General features: G+C 42.1%; 1 long non-coding RNA gene across 2 annotated transcripts; it reads right to left on the reverse strand.

Annotated features, from left to right (window-relative positions):
• Positions 1 to 1,465: 1,465 nt before the first annotated feature.
• On the reverse strand, positions 1,466 to 16,788 carry LOC143420508 (uncharacterized). Of its 2 annotated transcripts, none has more exons than XR_013100338.1 (4): positions 16,653 to 16,788; positions 14,274 to 14,379; positions 3,975 to 5,495; positions 1,466 to 3,649 (listed from the first exon to the last, which is right to left on the reverse strand). It is a non-coding gene; the product is annotated as an uncharacterized LOC143420508 (long non-coding RNA). The 2 variants fall into 2 exon arrangements; XR_013100344.1 differs by having other exon boundaries at positions 14,274 to 14,726.
• Between the last annotated feature and the right edge of the window lie 1,097 nt (positions 16,789 to 17,885).

The raw sequence follows: 17,885 nt of genomic DNA on the forward strand, positions 1-17,885 counted from the left end.
GTATGTGTGTTAGCAGTGTCAACAGGTGCTAGTCATTTATTATAATAAGGGTTTCTTGGATCAGGGCGTTTATACTCTTCAGGCATGCGATCAGGACACTCCCTTGCGTGATGGCCCATTTCCCCACATGCATAGCATCTATCATCTCTTTTCCCACGGTTCCTCCCAAATTGCCATGAGTCTCTATTTCTCCTATTCCTGCCTCTATTTTGCCCTCTTCCAGCCTGTCCCTGAAACAAAATTTCACCTGCTAAAAAAGCAGCGGCCTCAGAGCTTTGTGACTTCTTTTTTTTATTTTTAATGACTTCCTGTGCATGGCGGGCCCAGTTCATGCATTCAACGGACCCGTCAGTGTTATGACTAACATTTTGTTTTCTGATGAAATCAGCAATGGGTGAATGAAAGCCATTCATCAAAGCATGTTTTAACTGCTGCTGATATGGGCTGGCCTTCTCTGCACTCTCTTCAAGGCCACTATGTTCTTTGAAAACTTCCTCTAATCTCGCCCTGAACTCATGAACATCTTCTCCTTCTTTCTGCATGCATTGGGCGATTTTGTTGTAATCTACAGAAGCTTTAAAAGTATTTCTAAGACGCTCATAAACCCCATCAACTTGGCCTCTTAAATTTGCATTGCCATAGGCTAGGACTGTATCACCATCCCTCCCTGTGTAGGTGCCTCGCACCCTAGCCCAGTTATATGTGAGACACTTCTTAAAGGTGGCTTCTGTTTCCTGACCGTTTAAACGATACGAGGAGCAGAGTTGCTTGTGTCGGGCGATAAATTCATCAACATTAGTCAACGGGTTTCCTAAATCTTTACATGCCTCTGCACATTCAGATTCAGTCCATGGCCTGTAAACACAAATAACACGGCTTTGGTCATTTTCAACACCAAAATGGGGATTTGCAACCTCCACCATGGGAAAGGTATCATGAAAAGAGTAGACAGGCATACCAGCTGCACTCGCCTCATGGCTTTTAGATTTGGATCTAGTGTTATAAGGACTTAAATATTCTGCTGCGGCATCCCCAAACTCCAGCCGTACTCTGTCCTCCTCCTCTCTCTCTCTCTTCTCCTGCTTTTCTTCCTCCTCTCTGACCTCTCTCTCTCTCTCTAATGCTGCTCTACGCTGTTGGTCCTTTAACGTCAGCACCTCTGAAGTAGACTGCACCGTCTCATCTTCAGGTTTGACAGCTAATGCCTGCAAAGCTGCTCTCTTCGCATTCACTGCCTCCTGTCTTTTCTGCGCCTGCTCCAACCACAATTTAGCGGACGCCAGTTGTAACTCCTTCTCCTGTTTCAATTTTCCTTTCGCACAAGCTGCCTTTACTGTCAACTGATCTACTAACATTTGACATTGTCCTACAACCAATTTACCTTCAAAATCATATTTCTTGCGCCAATGTCCTAAATACTTTGTGCTACCGGGAGCGAATTTCATCATAAACACCCTCTGACACACTCTTGGTTGCTTGGGAACCCATAATAACAACAACAACAATGACAATAATGACAACAACAACAACACAAAATAGGCCTATCGTCCAGCACACTCTGGACCCCGCGGAACTTCTCAACGCCTCACAAAGTGGCGGAGAACTCACCTCTCGCTCCACAAAGCAGCGAGGAACCCAGTTATCGCTCCACAAAGCAGCGAAAAACTCACTTATTATTATAATTACTTATTATTATCACTTATTAAGTAACGAACTTCTCAACGCCTCGCAAAATGGCGGAGACTGCACAACGACACGGTTATAGAGTCGGCCTCTGTAAACTTACTTGGTGTTGCTCATTGCGTGTAGCATCAGTCTCGAATCCCGTCAATCATCATCCATCGAGGAGAAAAAACAGACGGCTAATCCACCGGCCCGATGACGAATTCTCACGCCTCGGGACTTTGTTGCAGGACCGCTATAAGTCCTGGCTGACGTCAGTCTTTCGGTGTGTCTCTTTTCCCCTCGGTGAACGTCGACTCCAGGGATCCGGCTCTCGAAGGACCAATTAATGATAGGTTTGTAGCATAAACCTATTCGCTGGAACGTTAAGGACAATCTGCTACGCAGCAAAAAGCAAGACTCAAGGCACCAAAGTTCTCTGGTTACTCATGCATGAGGGAGACCTGGCTGGAGCCAAGCGTCGTTCCACCACTTGACCACTGTCAGACTCTCAGCCAGGTTTCCCCACAGCACTCCTTTTATTGTGGTTACATGAATATGCATAGGGTCATTAACATATAACATCTTACATAGGTATACATGTGAACAAAGAATACTGTGTGTGTGTGTGTGTGTGTGTGTGTGTGTGTGTGTGTGTGTCAAAAGGGTCATATAACATCCTTGGTCAGGAAGAGGGTAGACTAGACCCCCCCGGTAAGGAAGTCCAGCAGTTCATCTAAACAGAAAAGCACTTAGACTAGAACAGACGTAGCTACGTTAATCCTACCATAAAACAATTAAGACAAGATGCGACCTCTTCCCGTGCTCCCAGGATGTAGGTGTGCATTCTAGTGTGGAATACACACCAAGCCTCTGTAGCCTGTTAAAGATCACACAACTTATCACTACACAACTTATCACTACACAATTGATTATACACCTCTAAGCATATATGGTTAAATGTTTCCTAATACAAATGACAATAATAAAATCTAAACCCAACAATCTCCAAGACTCTCTTTGAAAGAACTAAAATCCTTTGTTCTCATGGTCCAATCATGAGTGAACTCCCCGATGAAGCCTTGTGTGCTAAAACATGTCAGAGTTTTAAAGGTTAAACATGAGTTTCCAAAACGTTTTGCTGGAGAACAATGAACTATTTGACTGAGTTTCAATCATTTACAGACGAGCAAAACCAGGACAGAGAAAAAAGGACAAAACTGACTCAGTAAAACAAAGAAAAGAAGATCCCATGTAGATCTGTATTATGTAGAAGTTCAGCCCAGCAACCAGTTCAGTTCAACACAAGTTTAAATGATTCTATCTGAACTCTGTGGAGCCTGATCTCAAGCTTTTTGAGTCTGACACAGAAACCAGAGGATCTTTCTGTGTCTTCAGATTCACTGTGATCCAGTGATGGGAGTGATTTCAGCCCTGAGTGATCGCGCTGATGTTTGCACAGAGCAGACAATGAGGTGAATGTTTGGGCACATTGGTAACAGTGAAACAGTTTATTAGTAACGTGGGATCGTTTGTGTTCAGAGTATGAACTGAGATTCCTGAAGCTCTTGTCACACTGGTCACAGCTGTAGTTTCCTTCCATGTGTGCACGTTCATGAATGTTACAATGACCTGAATGTGAGAAGCTTCTCTCACAGTGTCTGCACTTGTGTGGTTTCTCTCCTGTGTGGACTCGTTTGTGTGATTTAAGCTGACCTCCAGTGGTGAAGGATGACCCACACTGATCACAGAGGTGCTTTTTAACCCCACTGTGAATCAGTTCATGTTGTTTTAAGTGATGTGATGTGGTGAAGCTTCTCCCACATTCTTTGCAGTATTTCAGTTTGTCTCCAGTGTGTCTACGTTGATGTCTTTTTAGGGTCTTTTGCCGACTGAAAGTTTTTCCACAGAGGTCACAATGAAAGTCTTTCCCACCACCACAGTGATGACAGGGTTGAGAACTGGATCCATCTGTGTCGCTCTGCTTCTAAACAAAGACACAAAGACAGTGTAAGTCAGTCCTTCAACATTTGTATCCTGAACGTCGCCTGAAATAAAGAGCATCTCTGCAGACGTCCAACTACATTTGACTGTTTCAGTTAACACACTCAGTTTACTGGGCTGCAATAACTACAATACTACCACCATAATACTACAGTAATACTAAAATCATAACTGAAAGGAAAATCTGAATAATCACTCAGAGCTGCTTTTCCATGCAGTAGAATTGCTAACATGCTAACACAGTTTAATGAGCAGAGTTGTTCCAAACAGTCAGGCTAAAATGACAAGATAACAATATAAATACATACCTCACAGTAGCTGCACTTGTAGAGTCTCTTTCTGGTGTGGATCTGTTGGTGTTGTCTCAGGTGATGTGGAGATTTAAAAGTCTTCTCACACAGGTCACATTGATAAGGTTTCTCCTCAGTGTGGGTAAACATGTGTTGTTGTAAGTGTGCGTCTGTTGTAAAGTATTTGCCACACTGTTCACAGCAGTACACATCATGTCTGGTGTGAATGCGTAGGTGTGTATTTCGGTTCCCTCTCCGGCTGAAAGTTTTTCCACAGATGTCACAGCTGTATGCCTTAATTCCAGAGTGGGTAACTAGATGATTCTGTAAGTGGCTACTGTGAGTAAAAGCTCTGCCACACTGATCACAGCTGTACGCTTTAACTCCACTGTGGATGAGTTGGTGTTTTTTTAGGGAACGCATCCAGGAAAAAGACTTTCCACACAAGTCACAGCTGAACGGTCTCTCTCCAGTGTGGATGACCTGATGCTGTTTTAGTGAAGCCTTCAGAGTAAACTCCATCCCACACTCGTCACAGCTGTATGCCTTAATTCCAGAGTGGGTAACTAGATGACTCTGTAAGCTGCTACTTAAAGTAAAAGCTCTGCCACACTGATCACAGCTGTATGCCTTAATTCCAGAGTGGGTAACTAGATGCCTGTATAAGTGGCTACTTTGAGTAAAAGCTCTGCCACACTGATCACAGCTGTACGCTTTAAATCCACTGTGGACGAGTTGGTGTTTTTTTAGGGAACCCTTCCAAGAAAAAGACTTTCCACACAAGTCACAGCTGAACGGTCTCTCTCCAGTGTGGATGACCTGATGCTGTTTTAGTGAATCCTTCTCAGTAAAACCCTTCCCACACTCGTCACAGCTGTATGGCTTAATTCCAGAGTGGGTAACTAGATGACTCTGTAAGTGGCTACTTTGAGTAAAAGCTCTGCCACACTGATCACAGCTGTACGCTTTAACTCCACTGTGGATGAGTTGGTGTTTTTTTAGGGAACGCTTGAAGGAAAAAGACTTTCCACACAAGTCACAGCTGAACGGTCTCTCTCCAGTGTGTATGACCTGATGCTGTTTTAGTGAAGTCTTCAGAGTAAAACCCTTCCCACACTCGTCACAGCTGTATGCCTTAATTCCAGAGTGGGTAACTAGATGACTCTGTAAGCTGCTACTTTGAGTAAAAGCTCTCCCACACTGATCACAGCTGTACGCTTTAACTCCACTGTGGATGAGTTGGTGTTGTTTTAGGGAACCCTTCGAGGAAAAAGACTTTCCACACAAGTCACAGCTGAACGGTCTCTCTCCAGTGTGGATGACCTGATGCTGTTTTAGTTTAGCCGTCACAGTAAAACCCTTCCCACACAAGTCACAGCTGAACGGTCTCTCTCCAGTGTGGATGACCTGATGCTGTTTTAGTGAAGCCCTCACGGTAAAACCCTTCCCACACTCGTCACAGGTGTGTTTTTTCTCTCCCTTTCTTCTGTGAGGTTTGTCGGCCTCCTGAGAGCGCTGACTTCTGGCTCCATGTTGGTCCTGCAGTGACAGAGATACAAACAGAGGCAGTGAGTGAAATGCAGTCGTGGAACAAACTCAACCTTCAAACTCCATTAACACTAGTTTTAAACCTGAAGGTGGAGCGTGGCACCAAACACCTTAAAGGTCTCTTATCCCCACCTGCTGGTAGTTCTAACACATTACATCCAACCTGCTGTTAAAGATAATTCATGACTGTTCAAACACTAAAATCATGCACACACACACACACACACACACACACACACACACACACACACACACTATTTTATAATTTAGATTATTTTGTTGTTTCCTATTACATATTTCTATAATTTGTATAGATTTATACAGAATTATTCAGTGATAATAAATCCTATGTTTGTTTATTCTAAAGGAACCCCGTTAGCTTCCACAACAGATGTTGCTCGTCTTCCGTCAAATACTCACATAAAATATTACACAATAAAGTGGATTCAAGATATCCACATAATTTCACTCTTACATCCACAGTGAGGTTTCACAATTGTTCAAATATAAGCAATCAATAATAATAATAATAATATCAATAACATTGAGGCACATTAGACAAATTTCAAAAACAAATCATGTCTTACAATATTTACAACAACTAAAAGCTCTGTAAATCGGCTTTTAAGTGTTCATTGAGGTTTTGAATAATTCTCTAATTTTATAAGGCAACTTATTCCACTTAAAAGTTGCTCTAAATGTAACAGTTTTACAAAACGTTACTTTTAACTCGAGCATTTACTAAATTGCAGTTTGTTGAAAACTGTGTAATATGATGATGTATTTCATCTGGATACTGCAGCTGAGCAGAATAAATGTGGTGTGTTTAACAGAATTGCTTTCTTTAGAACTACAAGTAAGTCATAGAATATTTTAGCCTGTACAGGAAGCCAAGAAAGGTTATTATGCATTTGATCAATATTAGTATAGTATGACCATCCTCCATACCCGCTTGATACCATAAAGGACAGGGCTGTGGCTCCCCCACACTCCCTAGCAGATCATTACATGGAGAAACCTTTGGAATGCAAGCATGCTGATCCACACAGGTATGCACACAGGTGTACACATGGGTATTCACAGACGTGGACTAAAGCTTTCTCGGCTGCTGCCTCAAAGCACACTGTGCGCTGTCTATCTTGCGTGCTGAACAATATCATCTATTATTTAGTAACTATTGATATCTATGACTAGCTAGTTTATTGTGATGGTGCTTTTTTTCTATTATTATGTTGCTCTTTGTTGTTTGCTGTCTCCTCTGTTTGTTTTTTTATTTTTTTTCTCCATACAGGTGACCCAGGAGTTTTTTTTTGTTGTTTGTTTTTTTTTTTTTCCCTCTCTTCCCCCCCTTCTCACCGTCTCTTCTCCCCTTTGGTTTTCTTTCTTTCTCTCCCCCTCTTTCTTTCATTCTTTCCCCCTGTCCTATTAAAAAAAAAAAAAAGTATAGTATGAACATCTTCACACTAATCTGGACGCCTTATTCTGGACTAACTGAAGTCTGTTAAGATCTGTCTTATTAGCTGCTGACCAAATGATTGAACAATACTCCAGATGAGACATTACTAGTGCATTAATGACATCTTTCATAATGAAGAAGTGATACACAAAGAGCATTTCATAGCCATAGCTATGCCTTGTCGGCAGAGTTATGTGACATTAGTGATGTTTGTACTTTCAGCGTTAACTTGGTTTTAAAGCCTTTAAAATATACGCCGTTCAATAGCCGACCTTAATCTGACAGAGAATGTGATGATTTTGTGGATAATTAAAGTCAGTCATATATCCACATACACAACAAGCTGAAAGTCAGTGATGCTGCTCGGTTTGCAGTCCTGAACATCACGGCACAAGCAGGATTCACTGCACTGTTAATTTCAATTCAATTCAATTCAATTTTATTTATATAGCGCCAAATCACAACAAAAGTCGCCTCAAGGCGCTTCATAGATACAGAGAAAAACCCAACAATCATATGACCCCCTATGAGCAAACACTTTGGCGACAGTGGGAAGGAAAAACTCCCTTTTAACAGGAAGAAACCTCCGGCAGAACCAGGCTCAGGGAGGGGCGGCCATCTGCTGCGACCGGTTGGGGTGAGAGAAGGAAGACAGGATAAAGACATGCTGTGGAAGAGAGACAGAGGTTAATAACAGATATGATTCAATGCAGAGAGGTCTATTAATACATAGTGAGTGAGAAAGGTGACTGGAAAGGAAAAACTCAATGCATCATGGGAATCCCCCGGCAGCCTACATCTATTGCAGCATAACTAAGGGAGGATTCAGGGTCACCTGGTCCAGCCCTAACTATATGCTTTAGAAAAAAGGAAAGTTTTAAGCCTAATCTTAAAAGTAGAGATAGTGTCTGTCTCCCGAATCCAAACTGGAAGCTGGTTCCACAGAAGAGGGGCCTGAAAACTGAAGGCTCTCCCTCCCATTCTACTTTTAAATACTCTAGGAACAACAAGTAGGCCTGCAGAGCGAGAGCGGAGCGCTCTAATAGGGTGATATGGTACTACAAGGTCATTAAGATAAGATGGGGCCTGATTATTTAAGACCTTGTATGTGAGGAGCAGGATTTTGAATTCAATTCTGGATTTAACAGGAAGCCAATGAAGGGAAGCCAAAACAGGAGAAATATGCTCTCTCTTTCTAGTCCCTGTCAGGACTCTTGCTGCAGCATTTTGGATTAGCTGAAGGCTTTTCAGTGAGTTTTTTGGACATCCTGATAATAATGAATTACAGTAGTCCAGCCTGGAAGTAATAAATGCATGAACTAGTTTTTCAGCGTCACTCTGAGACAGGATATTTCTAATTTTAGAGATGTTGCGCAAATGGAAGAAAGCAGTCTTACATATTTGTTTAATATGTGCGTTGAAGGACATGTCCTGGTCAAAAATGACTCCAAGGTTCCTCACCGCGTTACTGGAGGCCAAGGTAATGCCATCCAGAGTAAGAATCTGATTAGATACCATATTTCTAAGATTTTCAGGGCCGAGTACAATAACCTCAGTTTTATCTGAATTAAAAAGCAGAAAGTTAGCGGCCATCCAGGTCTTTATGTCTTTAAGACATTCCTGCAGTTTAACTAATTGGTGTGTGTTATCTGGCTTCATGGACAGATAGAGCTGGGTGTCATCTGCATAGCAGTGAAAATGTATGCTATGTCTTCTAATGATACTGCCTAAGGGAAGCATGTATAATGTAAACAGAATTGGTCCTAGCACTGAACCCTGTGGAACTCCATAATTAACCTCAGTGTGTGAAGAGGACTCTCCATTTACATGCACGAATTGGAGTCTATTAGATAGATATGATACAAACCACTGCAGCGCAGTACTTGTAATACCTACAGCATGTTCTAATCGCTCTAATAGGATATTATGATCAACAGTATCGAACGCTGCACTGAGGTCTAGCAGGACAAGCACAGAGATGAATCCACTGTCAGAGGCCATAAGAAGATCATTTGTAACCTTCACTAAAGCTGTTTCTGTGCTGTGCTGAGCTCTGAAACCTGACTGAAACTCTTCAAATAAACCATTCCTCTGCAGATGATCTGTTAGCTGTTTGACAACTACTCTTTCAAGGATTTTTGATATGAAAGGAAGATTGGAGATTGGCCTATAATTAGCTAAGACTGCTGGGTCTAGAGATGGCTTTTTGAGTAAAGGTTTAACTACAGCCAGCTTGAAGGCCTGTGGTACATAGCCGATTATTAGAGATAGGTTGATCATATTTAAGATCGAAGAATTAATTAATGGCAGGACTTCTTTGAGCAGTTTTGTAGGAATGGGGTCTAAAAGACACGTTGATGGTTTGGAGGAAGTAATTATTGAAGTTAACTCAGAAAGATCAATTGGAGAAAAAGAGTCTAACTTAATATCAATGGTACTAAGAGTAACTGTAGATAATATTACATCTGTGGGATGATTATTGGTAATTTTTTCTCTAATGATAAAAATTTTATTTGTGAAGAAGTTCATGAAGGCATTACTAGTTAACGTTAAAGGGATGGTTGGCTCAAAAGAGCTCTGGCTTTTTGTCAGCCTGGCTACAGTGCTGAAGAGAAACCTAGGGTTGTTCTTATTTTCTTCAATCAGTGATGAATAGTAAGATGTTCTGGCTTTGCGGAGGGCTTTCTTATAAAGCAGCAAACTATTTCTCCAGGCTAAATGATGATCCTCTAGATTTGTGACACGCCATTTCCTCTCCAGATTACGAGTCATCTGCTTTAGGGTACGTGTTTCAGAATTATACCACGGAGTCAGGTACTTCTGATTTGAGGCCTTAGTTTTCACAGGAGCTACAGTATCCAGAGTCGTACGTAGTGAGGAGGTGAAATTATTAACAAGATAATCGACCTCTGTTGGGGTAGCGTTCAGATAGCTGCTTTGCTCTGTGTTGGTACAGGGCATTGGAGATGATAACAGTGGGTGGATTATATTCTTAAACTTAGTTACAGTGCTTTCAGAAAGACATCTACTTTGATAAAGTCTACTCTTCACCGCTGTGTAATCAATTATTGTAAAAGTAAATGTTATCAGGAAATGATCAGACAGGAGAGGGTTTTCAGGAAACACTGTTAAATGTTCAGGTTCGATGCCATATGTTAAAACAAGATCTAGAGTGTGATTAAAGTGGTGGGTGGGTTCTTTTACATTTTGAGAGAAACCAATTGAGTCTAATAACAGATTAAATGCCATGTTGAGGCTGTCATTTTTAGCATCTACATGGATGTTAAAATCACCCACAATAATTATTTTATCTGAGCTCAGAACTAAATTAGATATAAAGTCTGAGAAATCAGACAGAAACTCTGTGTAAGGCCCAGGTGGACGATAGATGATAACAAGTAAGACTGGTTTCTGAGTTTCACAGCTGGGGTGGACAATGTTAAGCATCAGGCTTTCAAATAATTTAAAAGTCTGTCTTGGTCTTTCATTAATTAATAGGCTGGTGTGAAAAATTGCTGCCACACCACCCCCTCAGCCTGTGCTTCGAGATTTCTGGTAGTTAGAATGGCTCGGGGGTGTTGATTCATTTAAACTAACATAATCATCCTGCTGCAACCAGGTTTCTGTAAGGCAGAGTAAATCAATTTGTTGATCAATTATTAAGTCATGTACTAACAGAGACTTGGAGGAGAGAGACCTAATATTTAATAATCCACATTTCACTGTTTTACTCTTTGGTTCAGATGTGGATACTGTATTGTTCTTTCTTTGTAATTGTTTATGTTTAAGTTGTTTGTTGCTGGTTTTTAGTTTGTTTTTTGTCTTTTTGGAAGCTGACACAGTCTCTATGGAGATGGGTTTTGGGGGGGGTAGCAGGAGGAGAGAAGCTGCAGAGAAGCGTGTAAGACTGCAACTCTGCTTCCTGGTCCCAACTCTGGATAGTCATATTTTGGGGGGTTTAATAAATTTGTCCATATTTCTAGAAATGAGAGCTGCTCCATCCAAAGTGGGATGGATGCCATCTCTCCTAACAAGACCAGGTTTCCTCCAGAAGGTTTGCCAATTATCTATGAAGCCCACATCATTTCTGGGACACCACTCAGACAGCCAGCAATTTAAGGAGAACATGCGGCTAAACATGTCACTCCTGGTCTGATTGGGGAGGGGACCAGAGAAAACTACAGAGTCCGACATTGTTTTGGCAAAGTTGCACACCGATTCAATATTGATTTTAGTGACCTCCGATTGGCGTAACCGGGTGTCATTACTGCCGACGTGAATTATGATTTTACTGAATTTACGTTTACCCTTAGCCAGCAGTTTTAAATTTCCTTCAATGTCGCCTGCTCTGGCCCCTGGAAGACAATTGACTATGGTTGCCGGTGTCTCTACCTTCACATGTCTGAGAACAGAATCGCCAATTACCAGAGTTTGACCCCCGGCGGGTGTGTCGCCGAGTGGGGAAAAACGGTTAGACACATGAACGGGTTGGTGGTGTACCTGGGGCTTCTGTTTAGGACTATGCTTCCTCCTCACCGTGACCCAGCCTCCCTGATTCCCCAGCTGCTTGGGACCTGCCGGGGAACAGCTAGCGGGGCCTACGCTATTTTCGGCTGCACCAGCTACAGGGGCCTGGCTAGCTACGGGTGAATGAAGGGTGCGAAGCCGAGTCTCCAATTCAGTAATCCTGGCCTCCAGCGCTGCAAATATGCTACATTTGTTACAGATATCATTACTGCTAAAGGAGGCCGAGGAGTAACTAAACATCTGACACAATGAGCAAGAAAGTGCAGGAGGGACAGGTGAAGTAGCCATGGTGCTAATGAGTCGGCTACGAGCTAAGCTAGGCTAGCGAGACAGTACAGAGACAGTGAGTGAATACTTTGGCTATAAATTAGGTAGTGAGTACACAGAAAGTGTGCTTCGGATGAAGCACGTGAAGATTATACTATGAAAGAAGAATGTATTTAAAAGTTGTTAATTAAATCGCTAAGCAAATAAGCTACTCAGAAACACCACTGTGTTTGAGCAGGAACAGGAAGTGATGGCTGGTTAATGTTAGCTGTCTAATATTGCTGCCTCTGTTCGGTGGTGTCGAGCCAAACGCACTTTAACGTGTGTCTGAACGAGCTGACGGTTCACTCGTTAAGCTGAAAGAAAGATGCTTTAATCACAGCAGTCACACATGTGTCCACTGCACCATCTGGAACTCTTCTTGTTTACACTCGTAATAACACAAACACTAAATCCTGCTTCTCTGGTGCTGTTGTGTAGCAGTGTGTACACCTGAGACTGTCACCTGTCTGTCTGTCTGTCCTGCACTCTCTCTCTGTTTCTTTCTCTCTGATTGTGGAATAAAAGTATGAACATGTGTTTATAAGTTACACTTGTGTTTGAATCCTGCAGCTTATCACACATTTGATTTCCATGTGTGACGACTGCAAGTGTCCAGAGTGAGGACAGACTGAGGGAGCCACTGCTGCACATCATCTGTGAGGCTTTGCAGCCCTGATGATCCACCAGGACAAACTCAGCAGTGTGTGAGGAAGAGGAGGAGGAAGAGCCAGCAGCAGCTGACAGATGGAGAGAATAGACAGACTGTTCCCTGTTTGTGAAGGACTGCTAGGAAAGTTTAACATAACTGTCTGTGCTGAATCAGTCTTATTAGGTAATGTTCAAATAATGTGATCATCCCAGTGTTTTCAGTGTGGGAGAAAGTACTCAGGGCCTTCAAGTTACACACTATGAAAGGCAGCAACAAGTTTAATGTTCAGAAACCTAAAGTCTGTATCAGCAGCAGGATGGAGCTAAAAATAAATGTTGGTTTCAGTTCTATGAAGCTTTGAGTATTTTGGATCAGTAGCTGCTGTGTTTGTTGCATCATATTGCTGTAACTGTTTATATGCTTTATATATTCTGAGCTAAGTTGATCTATAGTGTTACATCATATTCTATAAGGATGTTATGTGTTTGTAGACTTTCTGCCCAGTTTGACCCATTTAGCAGAAGTCAGCCTGTTTAAGGCTCTGATGTCTATTCTGTGTGACTTAAAGCAGTTATGACATGGTCTGATTTTCTCAACCAATAAAGGAATATTTCATATATCAGTCTACTCTTCATTCTATCAGACACAGTTATCACAGCTCCTACATTTGCTTTTTACACATATATGTAAGCACTGAGCCAAATTTAGTACCAACATATTAAATGAACAATATTTGTCTCTTATATATGATACATCTGTATACACACTGTCACAGATACTTGTCTGTGAGTGAAGTGATTAATATAATAACTATAATATTGGCCATATTATATTTACATTACCACAGTGAGATGACTTTAGTCTCATGAACAACATCAGCTAATTGTTATTTACAGCTAATCTTAAATGACTGTTCAGCACAGAAATGAAGCCCAACAATCATGTTTCACAGTCCTGTGGTCTCAGCCTCAGATACTCATCAAATCACACAGAGCTCATGTAGAAACAAATGAACTAAATATGTTCTCCTTCATTTCTGTCAAACAAAGCTGTATGAAACGTTTCCAGTTGTTAGTATCATGGTTGCTAGGCAACCTGGGCAGCGCGACAGAGGCTAGACGTCCCATTTCACGAGCCTACGAGCCTCGCACTTCGGCCTTAGCGGTCTTTGAGTACGCGGCCCTTGAGGACTTTAAAGCTGCAGAACCTGAATCGGGATACAGCCATGATGATCTCCAGCCTCGTGCTCGCCAACATTCTCACCTGAGTTAAGAAGACGATCACTGAAATGGTCTCAGCAGGTCCTTTGATGACAGCAATGAAATGCAGTGGTAAGGCTTTTTGGGGATTAAGTTCGTTTTCATGGCAAAGAAGGACGATGCAGTTCATCTGATCACTCCTCATAACATTCTGGAGTGCAGGCAAAATGCTATTATAAAAACTTAAGCAGCAACTTCTCCAGGTTCCAATATTTATGCAATTCTCAAACCTTTTGGCCACGACTGTATAACCTCTTCTGAAGTTTAGTGGATATTATACATGGTTATGCTCAGGATGTGTCGGCCAGTTTCCACTGGAAACGCCTTTTGGTTAAACTGTCAGCGAGGAATTTGCATTTGCACTGTTACATTTTTATATAACTTTAATGCACATAAACAACAGCTGCTTGTTTCAGTGAAAATACATTGATGGGTTTTTAATAAAGTTGTGCAGCTGTAAAGTATTTTGTCTGGTGTCAATTATATCGTCAGCTACATCGTTATGGCAAATGTTCAAATGTATATGGTGATAAATATCTTTGGTCATATGGTCCTGCTCTGTCTGTCACCTTCTGTGTTGAGCTCATTGTTTCCTCTGTAGTGGCTGAGCTGAGTCCAAGTAGCTGAAAATGTTCCTCTGCTGCTCCGTCAGACTCTCCTCCTCCTGCTGATCAGCTGGGACACAAAACAGCTCTTTGTTAGGCTCCACACTGCACTGAAGAGTCAAAGTGTCTCATATGTTCATCTGACAAGTAAAAGAACACATTTTTGTTTCCCGAGGTGGGCAACTTGTTGGAAACAAACACAAAAGCTTTGAGCACTGATACCTGCCATTGCTGCCATTGAAAGATGCAACGCCAGCAATGTGGATTGTCAAGACTCAAACCAATCATCAAGCAAAGACAACAGGGATCATTTGTTTCTCTTTATTTAGCATTCACAGCATTTGTAGTTGCCTTCTGTGCAGGGGAAGTCCACGCACACTGTGTGGTACCGCCATCCGCAGAAGGTGCATTCAACCTCTGTAAGAGAAACGAGATTGTCTGAGACTGAAATGATATTAACTAAAGAAGTGGTGATTTGTAAAACTTCACATTTTGATCCGGGACGTACTCTGCATGAAAACAAGCGCTCACTCTTCCTGCTCAACAAATGACAAGGGCGGAGCCTTATACCACGTGATACAGAAGCTGTGCCGTGTGATGCTAAAATTAGCAGGGAAACAACAACGGAGAGCACGTCAGGGATGACGAGAAAGTGACAGGAGAAAATCCGTCCCGGTCAACCACCCAAACATCAATAACGGGAACCTTATACAGCGCTTCCCTATACACGTCGAACTCCCGCAGGCACAAAGACATCACGGAGGCTATCACTTATCACCTGACCAAAGATATGGCTCCATCAACACTGTGCAAAACGAGGGATTTAGGAAAACGATCAACACCCTAGACAAACGCTACACAGTGCCGTCCCGCAACTATTTTTCTATTGTTGCACTACTCTGTACACGCAGCGTCGAGCAACGGTGGAGACGGAATTTCAAGCAGGACAACATTTTGCTGCAACAACAAAACATGAGACATTTGTTGTTTTATGTTTATTTATTGTTATGAGAGAATCATGATCTCAATTCTAAGCCAAAAAAATCGTGATTCTCATTTTATGCAAAATCGTGCAGCCCTAACATTAACACAAAACTATTGTTTCACCAGAGAAACACACATGAAGAGAGAGAGAGAGACAATAACAGCTACCAAACAGTCGTCATAATTCGTCACACAATGAGAAAAGGACAAATCAACAAGTAACAATGACTAATTAATATTAAAATCTGTAACATAATGTATTGTTTGGAGTTTAGTCTGATTGGTTCAGGATGAGCTGCCATTATCCAATCACACGTCTGCTTACCTGCATCTTTTCTCTTTTTTCTAACCTGAGCACCTGATGGCTTTGAACTTTTGTTGTCCATCTTCCATTGGTTTGAATTTTGCGCTCCAGTACAAACACAAATCCCCCAACCCGAGGATCAGCACAATTAACCTAACAGACCTACACCTTAGTTCACAGATTCACTTTGTCTAAGGTTGATTTCTGGGATTTCACACAACCCAGGATTCAGATCGTGAATCCATGATGGGCTTGGATTTACATCATTATAAATGAAATGTGCTCTACTTGGAAGCAGCCGGCCCCGCCCCTTTTGACGGGTTGTGTGAGACTTTAAATCATCAAACTGTAAATTATAAATTTAAATTGTTATTGATCCTTTACCCCGAGTCCTAAAGTGTAGATTTATTTTCTTACTCTTCTTATATTTATTGTTTGTTTACTTGCACCGCTGTAACTGCAGCCTCGTCGTCTCGTCTCTCTATATGCTGGACTGTCTGTAGCGGAGATGACAATAAAGTTTACTTTGACTTCAGCAGCGCGCAGGCGCACCGAGGGCTCTCGCGCTCACTTTATAGAATTTAGAAAAAGCATCGGTGCAGATTATAAGTCTGTATCATAATATCTGTTTGTTGTGTTGTTTTTATTTTGCGAGTTGGTTATTAGATGCCGCTCCAGCCAGCCAGAGACTCCCCGCCGCCCCGCCCTCTCCTCCCTGTGCCGCCAGCAGCAGGCGCACCTCGCAAACGGAGGGCGCCCTTACTCCCAGCAAATGGCTGATAGAAAACCGATCGGTGCCTACGAATTTCCCAATATGCGCTGGCATGACGTCGGGGAAGCATGGGTACGACCGATTATTTTATTTTTTTCTTGCCAATGCCCGTGATGCCCCCCCACCACGATGCATTCTATTGGTTTGCACACTTACACACACCCAGCTGTGGTTTCCCGTTTTGCTGGACTCTGGAGAGCCCCGCCTTTAACGCTCTTCTCTCACAGAGAGCAACAGAAAACTTGGAAAAACTCCAGATTGACTGAACTCAGTTCAAAGTTACCTTGACACCTTTAGATGTGAGACGTAGCGATGGTCCGCTTGAAGCTGACGCTCCGGTGCGTGTGTCAGAAAGATCAACGCGCTGCTTCAGAAGCACCGTGTCGAGGCTTGATTCGTTTGGCCAGAGTCACGTGATCAGTGACGTCTGAAGCTTCGTTTAGAACGTACCTTTTTTTAAATCGAACTTTATTGAAACATAATGAGTATACAACATACAAACAGATGAAGTTTACAAAAGAACAGAACATGAACATACAGAATCAGAATCAGAATGGGGTTTATTGCCAGATGTTGAGGTTTACAACATTAGGAAATTGCTGCGGTGCTTCAGTGCAAACAATAAGAATTAAAGTGCTATGTAGAAAGAAAGATATGTGCAGAACCAGGAGTAAAAAAATTATGATATGAGTAGGCGAAAAAAATCAACATATTGTAACGTGCAGTGGAGATGAAGCCAGCCGCGGAGGTGTGCAGGTGGATAGCGAATGAGCAACAGCTTCTGACTTTCCAAAAAGTACTCATTTATTTACAATATCAAAAATAAAAGTGCTACCTCTACCACACATTACTAAAGAGCACACTAGTCCGCGTACACACGGGAGCATCCATTACAGGAGGAGTGCGAAGAAGAACAAAAAGGGGGTGACACCAGTCGTGAGACAGGAGGCGCCGCCATGTGGTGATACACTGCATTACAATAGCAACTGTTACATAGTCCCCCCCTGGTGAGAAAAAGGCTGTCCTCAGCCGTACACAGCTGAAAAAGCACACACCACACCTAACAGTACCCTATACATAGAGGTTACAGCTAAGATTGGTGCACACACACAGGGCAAAAGACCATTTAAAAATGAAATTGGTGAAAATAAGACGAATATGTACAGTGGAAAATCAGTTTTCTTAGTTTTTTTCTTTTGTTCTTTTTTTTTTCTAAGTAAATGCCAAGAATGAACCTTAACGCACGAAAGAGCCATAAAACTGGATTAAGTAGAGCAAACAGAAACATCTACATATCATGACTCAAAGTAGCAATGCAACAAGACAGCATCAAACAGGTTTAACCAAAACATTTCACTTCAGATCAATCCTGGTTGTGTGAAAATCATTAGTCCATCTTTTGTTGCTCCAGCCAGACGTAACTCTGGGGCAACGTCTGGGCCTGAGATTGTAATGTCCACCAGCAGCTGGGTGCTGGACAGATCTGGGTGAAACACTCTCTGGAACAGCGCCCACA

This window comes from Maylandia zebra, linkage group LG2, assembly GCF_041146795.1.
Source record: "Maylandia zebra isolate NMK-2024a linkage group LG2, Mzebra_GT3a, whole genome shotgun sequence".
Taxonomy (NCBI): Eukaryota; Metazoa; Chordata; class Actinopteri; order Cichliformes; family Cichlidae; genus Maylandia; species Maylandia zebra.